Raw genomic sequence first — 17,287 nt, 5'->3', positions numbered from 1 at the left:
ATGCCACAGACCTTGCTGGTGATGCCCTCTCCTTTCTGTGAGTGCAGATCCTATTTGCTCTTTAAGGCCTTAGGGAACTTTCCCTGCTCTTCAGAGGCCCACTTACCTCTCTCCTTCCTGCCTCTTCTGTATTGTGCAAAAACCACTTCATTAGGTTTTGCCTGACATGATTCTCCAGGTATTTGCAAATGTCAGACTGGAGACTTGGTGGGCTTCTGCAAAGCTCAGCTTTACACGACCAGCCATATAGGGGTATAAATTTCACTTTGGGGCCTTGGGTGCAATTCTGGGTACTCTTACCAGGAAGACAGAGCTTTCAGGGAATTGCTGTGTGGGGCAATTAGTTAGGATTTCCCCACCTGTGGTTGAGGGCTTCCCTGATAGTTCAGTTGGTAAAGAATCGGCCTGCAATGCAGGAGACCCTGGTTTGATTCCTGGGTCGGGAAGATCCACTGGAGAAAGGAAAGGCTACCCTCTCCAGTATTCTGGCCTAGAGAATTCCATGGACTGTATAGGCCATGGGGTCGCAAAGAGTCGGATACAACTGAGTGACTTTCACTTTCACCTGTGGTTGGGGACAAGCACCAACCAAAGGTTTCTTAATCCAACTTTGTGCCTGGGAAAATTAAAAAATTAATTTCTAGAACTCACCCCCTAACACTCTGTTTTAGTAAATCTGGAGGCAGGGCCTGGGATTATGTGGTCTAAACCCAGATTCCCAGATGATTTTGATGTCCAGCAGAGTTTGGGCACCCTGGCACAGAACAACACTTGAAGAACAATCACCTTTACGACTAGGCCACATTCAATATTTTGGAGGACAGTCTTATCTCAAGTATTCTGTCCCATTGCTCCCACAAACTACTGGAATGGTCCAGAATGCCCAAGTTTTGTTATCCCAAATGAGTGTCTCGGGCCACCTCTCAGACAGCAGTAAGGTAACAAACCTTCTTTGGACCTGCAGTCCTGAGTTGGGAAGCGGGAAATGGGTGCCTTCCCATGGAAGCAGCTGAATCATGAGGCACTTGATTTTCACTTCTCTTGTAATCTAAAATTTAGCAGAGAGTAATTCAAGTCTCCTCTGCATGATTCAGTCAGAGCTAGGATGACCTCAGCAAGAGGAGCCCACACTTGTGCTGTGTCAGTGGCCCCATGGGGGGACTCACTGGTTTAGAACTTCTCTGTTCCTGGGGTGAATCTGCTTCTTGTCTCTTTCAGCCCTGGTCTTACTTCAGCCCCCTGCAGCAGTGGTTTTCAACCCAGGCTGCCTGTTAGAACCACGCAGTGATACACAGGCCCCTCACACTGAGATTCTGACTTAGTCGGTCAGGGTGGGGCCCTCGCCTGGTTTCTGAGGTGCTACCTGAGAAGCACCTGGAGCAAGCTGTGTCGTCACATGTATGCACGCAGTACAGTGGGAGCTAAATCAGAGCAGAATTTAAGAAAATGTCTGCACTTTGGCACAATTTAGAACGTTCCTTACTGAACTCTAGTTTTCCTTATCCTCAAGGTTCCTTATTCGGTTTTTCATATAACCTGAAACTGTCTTTCTCACTGTACCACTTGATGCTTTAAAATGACACCCAAAGTGGACATGCCCCCAGAGCCCGGCTTGCTGACTGCAGTGACCTTCTGCACTTGACAGAGTTGCTTGGGTTACTGCCTCCCCTGCACTCTCCTTATCACAGTCTGAGCCCTCTCCAGCCCTTGCGCTTTTATGATGGGAGGCTGAACTTCCTGCTCCTGTGAGTTATCTGAAAGTTCTCTCCCCAGAGCATCACAAAGGAGAGAGAGCAAGAGGAAGTCTGTACCGTGGCCATGTTTCTCTTCACCGTCCCCTTGCTTTTGCTTATCTCCTAGGTTGGCTGGGATCACTGTCCTCCGCAATGTGCAGGGTCCACGGGCATGGAATAAAGATTATCCATGAGTACCGCCTCCCCCGCCCCCAACGCCTTTCCAGTTTGGCTTTCAAAAGAGGAACATGTTCTCTATGCTGAATACTGGAAGACTTGGTATTTTAAACCAAGTGTGGTTTCCTTGCAGTCTCCAAGGGAAGGGGGCACATGTGGTCTGTTCCTCCATTCTCTCCTTCCCTCACCCCAAGCCTTGTGCTAAGACCCGGCCAGCCCCAGGGCAAACACTCACTGTCTTAAATTCTTTTGAATTTCTTGGTCTTCCTGGACAGGGCTTACTCTGAGAGGCAAGCACGAGGAATAGTAGTGTCAGGTTGTAGTTCTTACTTCAGCAGGCTGTCCCTGTCCTTGTTGGTGATACCCCCTGGTTTCACACGCCCTCTTGTGTGGTGTTTAACTCAGTAGCTTGTTGGAGGAGATTTTGACCAGCCAGAGATGGAACTTGTTAATATGAAGGTGTGCAATTCCCATCCACTCTCAAATTTCCAAATAAGCCTCTTCTCTCTTTGGAATGGAATTGCTCTTACCCTTGCAACTGGCTTATAGGATTCATTAGTTCTACTATTAGAAACAGATTCCTATTAAAGTCAGCTAATAAACTGTGATAATCTCTTGGTAGATCTGGAGCCAGGAAATACAGAAGCCTGACCACAGCAATGCCAAGGGGGAAACTCTGCTTCTTCTTCTTGGCAGGGGAGGGCTGGTTTCCACCACTTACATGTGCAGTGGATTCAAGACACTGCAAAGGGTTCTGTTGTAGAAATTTAGGGGAAAGGAAGAAAAATCAATGCAGACTCTGTGTTTTTCTCTCAATGCAGGAAAACTTGTGTCATGTAAAAAGATGAAACATCTAACACTAAGATACAAACATTTGAGACTAAAATACATCCCATTTTGACATAATGCCTTCCTTAAGTCTAGCACAGTTGGAACTTGATTATTCTAGACCCACACTGTTCAACAGAATGGCCACCAACCACTCGTGGCTCTTGGACACTTGAAATGTGGCTGGTCCAAATCGAGATATTCTGCAGGTATAAAATACACATTCGAGTCTGGAGACCTGGTACAAAGAAAATATGTAAAATAGCCAGTTAATTTTTTTATATTGATTGAAATACTAATAGTTGAGATATATTGGGTTAAATAAAACACTGATATTTAATTAATATTAAAATTAATTTCACTTGTTTCTTTTTCTCCTTTTTAAAATGTGGCCATTAGACAAGTCATAGTTACCTATTTGGCCCTTATTTGTGGCTTACATTATATTTCTGTTGGATGGTGTGGAGGGGGAGCTCTTCCGTGTTGGACAGGGGACTGATGACTTCTCCCGAAGATGAAGATGGCCTTGTGGTTGAGATGCTTTCTGATCATCTTGGCCTGTCCTTTGCTCCAGTCTTTTCTCCATGGAAAGCCAATCACCAGATGGTTAACAAGATGGTCCACGGGGGAGGCATCTCCCAAGAAACTTTGTTTTGGAAGCCCCAGCCCAGTTTGTCCTTTTTCTTTGCTCAGATCAGGTATAGGACCCAGTCTAGTGACCATGTCACAGAGTGCAGGAAATATCCAGCAAACATTTATAAGTGCCCACTGAATGGCGGGCACTGGGCACTAGGAAGCAGCAGAGGAAACAGACAGTAAACAAGTACATAAGTGTAAATGAACAGTATGCCTTTAGGGATGAACGTAATGTATGAATGTAAGGTAAAGCAGAGATGCTGAGTCAAAAACGATGAAGGAAGATTATGGGGAGCTACCTTAAATTGCGTGGTCTGAGAAGGCATCTCTGAGGAGGTGATGTTTAAGTATAGATTTGAATGACAAGAAAGACTTTGTCATGTGGACATGTGAAGGCTGAACACTCTCTCTTGAGAGGGATCAGCTCTGGCAAAGACCCTGACATTTGGCCGAGGCTGGTGTGTTTGAGGACCAGAAGAAGACTGATCAGAAGGGGTGTGATGGGAACTGAGGTTGGAGAAATGTCAGGGGATGGATCACATGGGACCTTGTGGCCACGGTAAGGAATTCAGGGATTAGTGTAAGAGAGTCTGGAAGCCAGGGAAGGACGAGGTCACTCTGGCTCCTCTATAGAGGGTGGACAGCAGGCAAATACGGAATTGGGGAGAACAGTGGAGACAGTGCTTCCAGGCAGATGTGATAGTGAGTGAGCCAGAGTGACACAGTGTGGTGGAAAGAACTGGTTATTTTTGGGGTGAAGCTGCCTTGAGTGACTGATTGGCTGTGAGGGATGAAGGAAAGAGAGGAATCGTGGAGGATGCCTAGATTTTTATTCTGAGCAACTGGATAGATGGATGGTGGGGGTCTTTATTGAGATGGAGAAACCCGAGAAAGGAATGAATTTTGCAATAAGTGGAAATCAAGAGGGTATCAGAAGTGTAATTTCAGATGTATTAAGCTTAAGATTCCTTTAGACATTCTATGTGGAGACACTGAGGAAGAGCTTGGGTCTATGACCCTGGATGGAGCTCAGGGGAAAGGTCTAGGCCTGTGGTATAAACACAGAAGCCACAGGTGCCTGCGTGGCATTTAAAGCCACAGCTCTGATGTGATCCCCAGGGGGCTGGGGTAGAAGGGGAATGAAAGGGTTCTGAGAGTCCTCTAGCACTTAGAGGAGGAGTAGAGGAAAAGGGGGCCAGTAAAGGGGATGGCAAACTTGGCTGAAGGCACAAGAAGCCACACTTGAAATGTCGAAAACTCCTGAGCCTACCTCTGGTTGGCTCCAGGTATGCGCTCCAAGGTTCTGGCCATTTTGTGATTGTGTTTGAGGAATCCCTGGTGGCTCAAATGGTAAAGAATCTGCCTGCAATGCTGGAGACCCTGGTTCGATCCCTGGGTTGGGAAGATTCCCCTGGAGAAGGGCATGGCAACCCACTCCAGTATACTTCCCTGGAGAATCCCATGGATACAGGAGCCTGACGGACTACAGTCCATGGGGTCACAGAGAATTGGACATGACTGAGCGACTAACACAGGCCCAGGGAGGCCTCAGGTTGGGTGGGGAAGAGGTAGGGCTCCAGGGCTGCTTCAGGCAGTTCTCCTGCTAGCTCTACATCCCAGGCTGCGTCCAGGATGTTATGAGAACAGCTTTTGTTCAGGATGGGATTTCAGTCAGGTTTCCACTGATGTGAGCAATGTAGAAGATTTCATAGAAGAGGCATCCTCTGATTAAGCCTTGATGAGTAGTGAGAATTAAGATGGCAGAGGACCCTCTAGGTTTGAAACCAAAACCTTAAGCAGGAGTAACTTGGAGTGTGAGGGGAAGGGGTGAAAATAAAGGGGCCTTTATGAAGTCTGTTGAATTTCAGTGAATGAGATAACTTACTAAGTGGCAATGTCAGAACTCAATAACATTTTCTTTCCCCAAAGTAGAGGTTTTATGTGGTTGGGTAGGAGAAATATGGGCTTCCCTAGTGGCTCAGTCAGTAAAGAATCTGCCTGCAATTCAGGAGACCCGAGTTTGATCCCTGGGTTGGAAAGATCCCTTGGAGAAGGAAATGGCAACCCACTGCAGTATTCTTGCCTGGGAAATCCCATGGACAGTGTAGCCTGGCGGGCTACAGTCCATGAGATCGGAAGAGTAGAACCCGACTTAGCAACTAAACTACCTATTAGTAGGAGAAATAAGTCCTGGTGGGCTGGTGCCTGCTTGGAAATAGTATAACACTTTTTTGAGGAGTGGAATGGTGTAAAAAGGGTGGTGTCTGAGGCTGATGAATCTGGCGTGGGGCAACGGGAAAGGTGTCTGAGTTTCTGAAATACAAGTATCGCAGGTGTTCTGCCTGGGAGAGAGCAGTAAGGCTGGAGATGGGGCACTGAGTAGGTTGTGCAGAGGAACCAGAGGTTCTGACAGCTCTGAGACTCTGGACCAGCCCATGGGTGTTGCCTGTGAGAGGGGCAACCCCATGAGTAGTGTTCCCAGGCATTGCGGTAGTCCTAGGACTCAGCAGCAGCAGTCAGAAACCTGCACAGGCAGATGTATGCAGAGGAAGGCCTTCAGGGTGACTCCCAAGCTCTCCTTGCTTTAGACAATGGGTGTAGTCTGAGGAGGGAAAGTGACCACCAAACACACAGCACACCCGTGGCCTAGAAGCCCCTGTCCCAACTGTGCATCAAAACTGCTTGTGCAATTACTTATTAAATGTCTATATCTCCAGCCAGGCCACACTCTCATGCAATGAGGTATGCCCAGATCGCAGCACTGGGCCTGGCAAACAGCAGGTGCCCAATTAGTGTCTATGGACCCACTGGAAGCCAGTGTTGCCTTCTAGGGCTGGGCTGTGAGGGCTGGGAGGAACCTGGCATGGAGGAGTGAATCGTTTGTGTTTCCAGCAGCCCTGTTGGGAAGAGCAGACTTCTCCCACTTGGTCCTTTTACAGTCATGGGCAGTCATGGGACGCCCGCTGTGATCAGAGTCCTCACGCTGGTCGAGCTCCCTCCTCCTGTCTCCATCCTGAGCTGCTGACTGATCTCTCGTCTCTGGCCATTTAGTTCGGAGTGTATTTTTGCACAGTTTTCTTTTTTAAAAAATCTAGGTGCTACCGTGACTCAGGGGTGGACACTGTCTCTTTGTGTTTTGAAAGTCCAGATCTTGTTGTTAAGACTAATTCTGCTGAAAGTGGGGTACAGACCCAGGAGAAACTGCTGAACCCACCAAACTAAGCTCTTGGAGTTAGGAAGGTAACTGTCCTCTCTCCACCTCCTCCACACCATCGCCAGTACTCATGTTACCCTCCAAGGTCATCAGATCCACTGCTAAGACATGGTCCTTCTTGCCCCTGGTCTTTGAACTCAAGTTCACACCACTAGTCCCAAACAACTGCTCTCGAAGTGAGTGGATTGAGCTTCAAGTTAATATTCATCGTGCAGATCCAACAATTTTGGTGCTTTCACTGAGTTCATTTTTTTTTTTTTTTCTGTTCTGTCAGGTTTTGTGTGCATGTGTGACAGAGGAGAGAAGACATACTTGCCTCTCATGGCGTCTGGGTTGTCATGAGGCTCTGGGGTCTCCACCTTATCTCTCAGTGCAGAAGCGCAGAGGGGCTCTTGAGTGAGATCCCAACTGGCTTATTCCTTGATGTCTTCTTTCAGTGACTTTGGGGGAGGCATGAGAGAAAAAAAAATCCAGACGGCTCCATTTCACCATCAGGCTTTCAAAGTCATTCCAAAGGATACCAGCCAAGACAGCATACTTAACTTTTCTCTTTCGTTTTTTGAATTTTTTTTAATACTGCAAAGCTCACACCAAAGTCCCTGAACATCTGGTCTTGCAGCTGCAGGTATTGTCCTTGGTTTCCAGACCCCTGCTGGCCCTCGAACCTGGATGGGTTTGAGGGCAAGATGACGGGCGGCATGTCTGGTGGCAGTTAATTGGCTTGGACCATCAGGACTGGAGACTGAGCTTTGGCAGATGTGCCCCAGATTGAATGACATGACTTTGTTCTGTCCTGGAGATGCTTCCTGTATCTGTGCACCCTCCCCAAACCTGATCCTGAGGGTTCTGTGTGTACTCAGCACTGTGGCTCTTTAGGAAAGCAATGGGTCATGTTCTATGGAGATATGCTAAGTCTTAAAGATGGCAGGCGGAGAAGGCAATGGCACCCCACTCCAGTACTCTTGCCTGGGAAACCCCATGGACGGAGGAGCCTGGTAGGCTGCAGTCCATGGGGTCGCTAAGAGTCGGACACGACTGAGCGACTTCACTTTCACTTTTCCCTTTCATGCACTGGAGAAGGAAATGGCAACCCACTCCAGTATTCTTGCCTGGAGAATCCCAGGGACAGCGGAGCCTGGTGGGCTGCTGTCTATGGGGTCGCACAGAGTCGGACACGACTGAAGCGACTTAGCAGCAGCAGCAGCAAAGATGCCAGGACCTTGCATTCCAGTTTGGAGCAGCAACACTTAGAGAGATTTAAGTGCTGGTGGGGTGGCGGGGGAGTTAAACATCTGGCTATATTAAAAAAAGAAAACCTCAGTTGAGTATTTCATATTTTATGCCTTAAAAACAAAGTTCAGTATGTAACCAGCAAGGATTTATTTGAGGCTGTGTGATGGGTAAACCTCTTCTTTCAAGGAGTTCAAAGTGTCTGGTGGGTGGAGACACAGCAGAGGGGAAATGTGCGGTGAGAAGGCAGTACCTGAAGTGCAGGAAGTCTGGGGTGGGACTGGGAGTGGGCAGGGTTCTGGGTGGAGTTGGAGAAGTTTCTCCCAGAAGGTACCATCCACAGCCCATGAGAAGATGCCATCTTTCCATTTCGGGACAAGGTGGGCTCATGTGCTGTGTGCAGATGCTGTCTAAATGTGTCTAGGGCCTCCCTTAGTTTCATCCGGATTTTGCAGTGAGAGGACGTGACCCTCTGTCCACAGAAGCTCTGTCCACGGAGGCAGCCCTGTGGCTTTCCTTCTCGCTGCACTTGTTTACTTTTTTGTTTGTTTGTTTGTTTTTTATTAATTTATTTATTTTAGTTGGAGGCTAACTACTTTACAATATTGTAGTGGTTTTTGCCATACATTGACATGAATCAGCTATGGGTTTACATGTGTTCCCCATCCTGAACCCCCCTCCCACCTCCCTCCCCATCCCATCCCTATGGGTCATCCCATTGCCCCAGCCCTGAGCATTTGTCTCATGCATCGAACCCGGAATGGCGTTCTGTTTCCCATATGATAATATACATGTTTCAATGCTATTCTCTCAGATCGTCCCACCCTCACCTTCTCCCACAGAGTCCATAAGACTGTTCTATGCATCTGTGTCTCTTTTTCTGTCTCACATATAGGGTTATCCTTACCATCTTTCAAATTCCATATATATGCATTAGTATACTGTATTGGTGTTTTTCTTTCTGGCTTATTTCACTATGTATAGTGGGCTCCAGTTTCATCCCTCTCAATAAAACTGATTCAAATGTATTCTTTTTATGCTATGCTATGCTATGCTAAGTCGCTTCAGTCGTGTCCGACTCTGTGCGATCCCATAGACGGCAGCTCACCAGGCTCTGCCATCCCTAGGATTCTCCAGGCAAGAATACTGGAGTGGGTTGCCATTTCTTTCTCCAGTGCATGAAAGGGAAAAGTGAAAGTGAAGTCGCTCAGTCATGTCCGATTCTTAGCGACCCCATGGACTGTAGCCTACCAGGCTCCTCCGTCCATGGGATTTTCCAGGCAAGAGTACTGGAGTGGGGTGCCATTGCCTTCTCTGATTCTTTTTAATGGCTGAGTAATATTCCATTGTGTATATGTACCACAGCTTCCTTATCCATTTGTCTGATGATGGACATCTAGGTTGCTTCCATGTCCTGGCTATTATAAACAGTACTGTGATGAACATTCGGGTACACGTGTCTCTTTCAATTCTGGTTTCCTCGGTGTGTATGCCCAGCAGTGGGATTGCTGGGTCATATGGCAGTTCTATGTCCAGTTTTTTAAGGGATCTCCACACTGTTCTCCATAGTGGCTGTACTAGTTTGCATTCCCACCAACAGTGTAAGAGGGTTCCTGCACCTGTTTACTGAAGTCCTCTGCTTTCCACTGGGTTGCTTAAACTGCCCATTCATCAGTCTGTGGCTCTTTTCTGGTTACAGAGTGTCCTCACGACTTTCAGAGGCAACAGTCAGCTGGCGGAAAGCGAAGGAACAGAGTTCTAAGAGAGAGGAGCAGGGTGACCTGCATCTGTAAATTTTGAGCATCCCTCTGTTCGTTCAAGTGTCTGTTTGCAGAACATCCTCTTTGATTATTGCATTTGTCCTCCATTTAAAGTGTGAAGCGCCCTCTTGACCCTATGCAAGCCAGTCAAAAATGAATGCTTTAAGAAAAACTTTCTGAAGTAGATTTCTGTTTACAGAAATGAGATTTGAACACAGTTTCCATCTATATATAGTGGGGGAAGGTGAACGGTGCTCATGAGGTTATACTTGCATTTGGAATGCAGCAGCTTTCCCCCAAAAGGTGCTGAGCATCTCAAATTTTATCTACAATAAAGTAAATAAGTAAACATTAGCCCTGTCCTGCTGTTGGGAGACTGAGGAACAGAGGGGGGAGATGTATGTTTCCTTCCCAGCATCTTCGCTGACCCAGCAGACCACTGGATGTAAAGAGGCTGTTTAACAACAAAAGGGAATGGTGTTATTGTTGCAAGGCTGATGGGATGCTCATGAATATTCATAATGCTTATGCATATTCACAAAGCAAGAGTGTGATTAACAGGCCACACCTGAAATGTTCCCAAAGTGAAAGTGTTAGTAGCTCAGTTGTGCCAACTCTTTGTGACCGCATGAACTGTAGCCCGCCAGGCTCCTCTGTCCATGGGATTCTCCAGGCAAGAATACTGGAGTGGGTAGCCATTCCCTTCTGCAGGAGATCTTTCTGACCCAGGGATTGAATCCAGGTCTCCCACACTATAGGCAGATTCTTTACTGTGGCTCAAAGTGCCCTCACAAGACTTCTCAGCTGTGAACCTGGGTGTCTGCCCTCCTCTGGAAGGGTGCTGCAGGGATGGGGCTCCTTCAGGTAACACCTGCCTGGAGGATCACTTGGGTACTTGTCTTCCCATTCATATACAGTGAGTGCCCTCACCCAGGTTGTTCCAAGTCCTGCTTTGGGGAAAGAAATATTTCTTTCATGCCTCCCCAGTGATGGGGAAGCATAATTGTAACATAAGTTAATCCTCTTGCTTTGGCCCACCTAGCAGCACCCAGGAGCCAGTTTCTCTCTGGGTCAGAAGAGGGGAGGAAGTGAGAAGGCTGGTGCTCTTCAGGTGGGTGCCTGCGATTTCCTCACCAGGTACTTCATCCATACTGGGAGCCAAGGCGAGGCACAGGCCTTCCTGGGACCCATGCTGTGGCCTCAAGATAGTGCTGTCTGCTTTCTCTGGGAGCAGCTCTGAGGCCTGAGAACGACAGCAGAGCTGGGGAGTTACTCAGCGGCCCGGGCCCCGCCCCCGCCCCCTGGTTGGAGGAGACAGGTGGGTGTGGATGTTGCTGAAGCCTCTGCAAATGGGGAAACAACCGTTCTCCTCCCAAGTCTCGGTTTCATCTGCAGCTCTTCCTCCCCTCCTCACCCATGTTAGAAACCTTGACACTTTCTGAGTGGGGTGTGAGTCTCCTCCTTGTCCAGAAGCAGGGTGGCTAGGTGGTTTCCACACAAGCCACAGAATGTGTAGATTTCTGCTACTTGATGTTACTGGTCAGAGTTCTCCAGAGAAACAGAATCAGCAGGATGTGTGTATCCATCCATCGAATTGTTTATTTATTATATATTTTTAAAGAGGGAAAGCTGATTCCATTCAAGGAGGCTATTACAGTGGAATTTGTATTAGGTGAGGGAGATCAGCTCAGTTCCTAGATATTTATTTTAAGGAGCTGGCTGGCTTCTGTGACTGTGGAGGCTGGCAGACTGGAGACCTAGGAAGTGTCAGTAGTGTAGTTCAAGTCCAGAGGCTGTCGGCTGGCAGAATTGCCTCTTTTCGGGGGAACTCAAGTCTCAAACAAACTTAGACAGTGTATTAAAAAGCAGAGACATCACTTTGCTGACAAAGGTCCCTATAGTCAAAGTTATGGTTTTTCCAGTAGTCATATACAGACATGAGGGTTGGACCATAAAGAAGGCTGAGCGCCAAAGAATTGATGCTTTCGAATTGTGGTGCTAGAGAAGACTCTTGAGAGTCCCTTGGACAACAAGGAGATCAAACCAGTCAATCCTAAAGGAAATCAACCTTGAATATTCATTGGAAGGACTGATGCTGAAGCTGAAGCTACAATACTTTGGCCACCTGATGCCAAGAACTGACTCATTGGAAAAGACCCTGATGCTGGGAAAGATTGAGGGCAGGAGGAGAAGGGGATGAGAGAGGATGAGATGGTTGGATGGCATCACTGACTCAATGGACATGAGTTTGAGCAAACTCTGAGGATAGTGAAGGACAGGGAAGCTTGACGTGCCGCAGTCCATGGTGTCACAGAGAATCAGATATGATTCAGTGACTGAACAAGTCTCTTTGTTTTCAGGTCTTCATTTGATGTAATGAAGCCCACATATGTCATGGAGTGTAATCTGCTTTACTCAGAGTCCAATGATTTAAATGTTAATCTCATCTAGAAAATACTGTCATAAAACATCTAGAATAGTGTTTGACCAAATATCTGGGTTCCGTGGTCTAGTCAAGTTGACACACAAAATTAACCATCACACTTGACTTCTCTAACACTGAATGTTGGAGGCTTTCTGTGACCCTGCTTTGTGGCTGTGTGCTGCTCACCACAGAGCTGGCCAGGATTTTCTCAAACCAGTCCCTTGGCATGAATCCTACAAGTAGTGCTTCATCTTGGAAGAAAAACCTTCCGGCGTCCAAGTCCCAGTTTTAGCCTGTTGTTGTTCAGTTGCTAAATTGTGTCCAACTCTTTATGAGCCCCATGAACTGCAGCACGCCAGGATTCCCTGTCCTTCACTATCTCCTGGAGTTTGGTCAGACTCACGTACATTGAGTTGATGATGCCATCCAACCATTTCATCCTCTGTTGTCCCCTTCTCCTCCTGCCTTTAATCTTTCCTAGCATCAGCGTCTTTTCTAATGAGTTGGCTCTTGGCATCAGGTGGCAAAGTATTGGAGCTTCAGCTTCAGCGTCAGTCCTTTCAATGAATATTCAGGGTTGATTTCTTTTAGGCTTGACTGGTTTGATCTTACTGTCCAGGGGACTCTCAAGAGTCTTCTCTAGCACCACAGTTCAAAAACATCAGTTCTTTGGCACTTAGCCTTCTTTATGGCCCAACCCTCACATCCATACATGACTACTGGAAAAACAATAGCTTTTACTATACAGACCTTTGTTGGCAAATTGATGTCTCTGCTTTTAACCTGAGTTTGTGGCAGAGGTGACAGTTCCTTGTCTTGGCATCTTCCTGTATGACAGCTTCTTGGAAGCTGGGATCCTGGCTGACTCATCCTTGCCCCTACGGTACTTAGTATCAGACCTTGTATACAGTTGGAGCTCGGTAAATATGCTGAACTAACTCCTGGGCAGTTCTCTCAGTGGTCCTGGGGCATTCAGGTGCCCAAACCTCTGGGCAGTGAGCCAGGCCTGCTGCCGCCAAGGGTCACTGTCCCTGTCTTGCGTGGCCACCCTTGGCAGACCACCTGTCAGTTCTGGGACCCATTGCTTGGGCTCTGCCTTGATTTAATTGGGTTCCTTAGGGACAGGGGTGTTTCCTATTCCCTCCAGCTAGCCTCAGTCCTGGGACGAGGCCTTGGAACATGGAACTTAGGAAAGGTTTACTATTGCTATGGGTCATTTGAGAATCAGTCTGGGTTGTATTAATAGGACAAAAAGTTGCCAAGAGAGGACGGAAAGGGTGAATTAGCCACAGAGCTTTCTGAAGGGTAGAAGAAAAAGAATCAGGACAAAATATCCTGTGACAGGGAAACCTGCCCTTTTGTTTACTGACATACATCTCTGCTTCAGGCTATTTTGTAAATGACTATTTTATTGATAAAATGAATATGATGAAATGAATGTGTGGAGGTGATAAAAGGATGAATGGAAATTTACCTATGAACGTCTCTGTAATTGAGTGCCTATCTTCAGGATGAATAGTGGAAGCAAATTATCCACGATGGGCCAACTCTCTGCTTTTCTAGGACTGTGCATGCTATTCTTCCTGCTCAATAGAGGACATTGTCTGCTCTACCAAATTAGCCAAACACAGATAATGTTGTCAGAGAATGGCTCCATTAGATTTCATAGACTCCTGACACCAATACAAAAGCCTCTACCCTCGCAGCATTTCAACATCAATTTTTTCCTACATGACTCAAAAAATAAATTTGTTTTGTGGGGCAGAGATGATGAGTTTGACAGGTTTTTAGAACAGAAGATAAAAGAAAAGTTAGCAATATTGGCTGGGGGGATTTCAGCAAGTTTCATTAGGCTGTATAACATACACAGGGATGTCGGCAACTTGGTGACCTGGAAGGGACTTTCATACTGGGGGATGGATGTGGGGGCGGCCCATGGGGATGTTAACTTGCTTTGCACATTCTGCCTCATGGAGATGACAATGTTGAGATTCAGAGTAGAGACCTTGAGCTAAGAAATCTGGTGGGGAACTGAGGGTAGAAGAGGGGCCGTACCCACAGCCTCCATGTGACTGAATGTTTTTTGGTTTTTTTTTTCTTTTTGCAACTGTGCTGCACAGGGAATCTTAGTTCTTCCAGGGATCAAATCCGTGCCTCCTGCAGTGGAAGTATGGAGTCTTAACGCCTGGTCCACCAGAGAAGTCTCGGAATGTTTCTTATAGAACTGAAAACAGTACTCAGATCACAGTGCCTAGGAAGTCTCGGGTCTGCTGGGAGAACTGAGCGGAGAGTAGGACACAGGGCATCCTGGAAATGGGACAGCTATTCATACAAAGAGAGGTCGGGAAAGCAGTGGGCTGATTTCAGCACACACTTCAGGAAGACCTGAGAAATCTAATGAACTCTTTACACTTTATTTTCTTTTCATTGAAGAAAGTCTTATAATAATAGGGAATACTAAAAAATAATTCTTCCACCTTACTACCCTGATACGACAGAGAACATTTTGCCTGTGTTTTCCCATATCCATGTGTGGAAGTTTGGTTTTTCTGTTTGCTCTTCCTATTCCCTCTGACAGGAGCATGGCACACACATCGGTTCTGGGGCATACACCAAGATGGGAGACCTCCAGGGGAGAATGGAGGCAAAAGCTCTTTCTGCAAATAGCACGCAGAGTTAGGCCCAGGGTGGACTCCTTGGCAGAGTAGGGGCCTGGGTGTCTGCTGGACATTTGATGGGAAGACCAGGGTCTCCTTCATTCTCTCCCTGGGGTCCTGGTTCTCACTGTTGGATGGGCAAGGGACTGGCACGTGGGGGGATATTGGGGTGCAGGATGATGGAGTATGAAGTCTGAAGACCAAAAGTGGGGTTCTAGGAGGGGTGAGCAGAGGGAACTAAGAAGCCAAGGAGGCGGTGTGTTGGGGCTCAGAGAGAGGTAGGATTAAGAGATGGGCTCTCTGAGCATCATGAAGTGGGTCCCAACAGGAGCAGTCCTGAGAGTCAGGAAAGAGTTGGGAAGCCTCTGTCCAAGAGGGCTGCTCATAGATAACAGTGGGGGACTGGGGTGGCCCCAGTGATTCCCCTAGGCCCCTTTCTAGATATCACATGGATGAGAAGTTAATCAGGGGTCAGACTGTTTTATTCCTGTTAAGGATTGTTGTATCTTCCCCTTTCAGTGTCTAGGGGAAGGAGGTGTGTTTATGTATGTGTGTGTGTGTGTGTGTGTGTGCGTGTTTTCAACCACAGTATACCCACCAGTTTAAGGTCACTTATATTCGTCTGGTGTGATCCATGTTTTTGATGGCCGTATAATCCTTGGCTGAACTGATGACTATGATGTAGGTACTACACAAGATCCATGGTCTAGTGTCTGGCAGGCCCTGAGGACAGTGTGGCCAGGCAAGGCTTGAGAGACAAGGGCTTTTCTCAACAGAGACAGGATAGCCCAGCTCTTCATCTGGCTTCATCTGGGTGGCTGTGGAGCAGCCTTCTGGTCTTGCTGCGCTCCCCTAGGATGAAGACAAGGTCTTTTAGGGGAAAGGGAAGCAGGAACTGCATTTAGGCATGTTGAGCAAAAAGTGGTTGACTATAGGGATTTAGGGACTCACACAATAGCTGGAGGTGGAGTGAAAGTAAAAGTTGCACAGTTGTGTCTGACTCTTTGGAACCCCATGGACTATACAGTCTGTGGAATTACTGGAGTGGGTAGCCTTTCCCTTCTCCAGGGGATCTTGGAGTAGGGGGAAACAAAGGTCAGAAAGGTTTCATTCAGAAAATCTGAAAGTATAAGAATCTCACAGAAAGCTGTAGATAATGCTCTCAACTGTCTATACCATGGAAGTAGGAGATTCTCAAAGGAGACCTGGAAGCTAGCGACAAAACCTCAGATCACCAGAAGCTTCTCCCAGCTTCTACCAGAAAAGCATGGTTTCTACCTCCCCTTAGCTTTCCAGGCTTCACATGAGTGGCTCTCACTGGCAGAATCTAACTGCAGCCCTTTGGACAAGGGACTCTGGGATTTTCATGTGACTCAGGAGACAGTATGGGAGTCACAGTGATACTGTGTAGGCAATAGACAATTTGGTACAAGAGTCTTTTTAGCCCCAAAGCCTAGCACAGTACCTGGCACAGAGTAGGAGCTAAACACACATTTACTGAAAGAATGAAGTGTGGGTGGGAGCACCATTCAGAGGGGCATTTCTATTCCGCCTAGAAAGACCACATTTATGTGTAAGGTGAGGGGTGGGCTTCCAGCAGATTTACTTTCAATTGAGAAGGAGAGAGGGACTGGAACTCCAGAAAGTGCTCCTGGGTCTGGGAAGTGGAAACCATGGCACTCGTGTTGAGTTTCCAAAATCCAAGGTGGAGAAACAAGAGGGTTGAGGCATGGAGCCTGAACTCAACTGGAGTTTCTCTTCTCCTGCCTACTGGCCAGGCATGCCCAGGTCTTCCTCTCAGACTATAATCTTAGATGCTTGGCTTGGAGTTGGAAGAGGCGAGTTTGTTGATGCATGCTGGCATCAATCTTGGGAGCTCCCAGTGATCAGAACTATATTCATCTAAATTCTTGATTGTAAATAAAGGGCAAACTTATGTGAGCCAAAAAGGATGTTTATTGACTCGTGTCACTGAGTAGTTCAGGGGTATCTGCCTTCAGGCAAGGCTAGATTCAGCAACAGAAATGATTCTCTCTCCCCTACCTTCTCCCTCTCTTGGCTCTACTCTCTTTGATGTTCATTCAAGTGTGGGTCTTTTTCTCTCCTGCTTCAGTGGGCCTCCTTCATATAGTCAGGGAAAAGAGCTACTAGCATCTTCAGGCCTCCATGATCCTAGCTTGGCGAGTCAGTGAAACGTAAGTTTCCTCTCCACGTATGGGTATATAAACCTGAAAATAATTTAGCTTGACAGGTCAAGTGTCCACCTGGACCAGTTACTATGTTTAGAGAGATGTGGTACTGTAATTGTTTTGGTTTGGCACACCTGCCCACATCTGTGGCTAGAGGCTGGGGCTGGGGGAGGGGAACTATGATGGATAGCTTCACAGGAAACTCGTGGAAAGCAGGAGGGATAGTTCCTCAGGGATAAAAGTTGCAGTGAATGCAACATGATTCTAGGACTAAAGAGAACAGGACGAAGCCTAGCCTGGGATGATGGTGACTCTGGGCAGAGAAGAAATGCCCTTTGAGAGCCCTCAGCTTGGTCAACATCATACTCATACCTGAGTATCTAGCCAGACCCTTCCCCAGCTCTGGGAGAGCTGGCAAGTGTCCAGTAAGTGTGATCG

General features: G+C 47.2%; 1 protein-coding gene across 2 annotated transcripts in view; it reads left to right on the top strand.

Moving 5' to 3' along the window:
• Positions 1-17,287, top strand: part of FSTL4 (follistatin like 4) — a 695,167-nt gene that overhangs the window by 70,093 nt on the left and 607,787 nt on the right. The gene's annotated exons all lie outside the window — the stretch shown is intronic.

This window comes from Giraffa tippelskirchi, chromosome 6 (genome assembly GCF_054371585.1).
Source record: "Giraffa tippelskirchi isolate mGirTip1 chromosome 6, T2T-mGirTip1v1.2.pri, whole genome shotgun sequence".
Classification (NCBI taxonomy): Eukaryota; Metazoa; Chordata; class Mammalia; order Artiodactyla; family Giraffidae; genus Giraffa; species Giraffa tippelskirchi.
The sequence above is the reverse complement of the archived record's forward strand: the minus strand, read 5'-3'. Positions and strand labels throughout refer to the sequence as shown.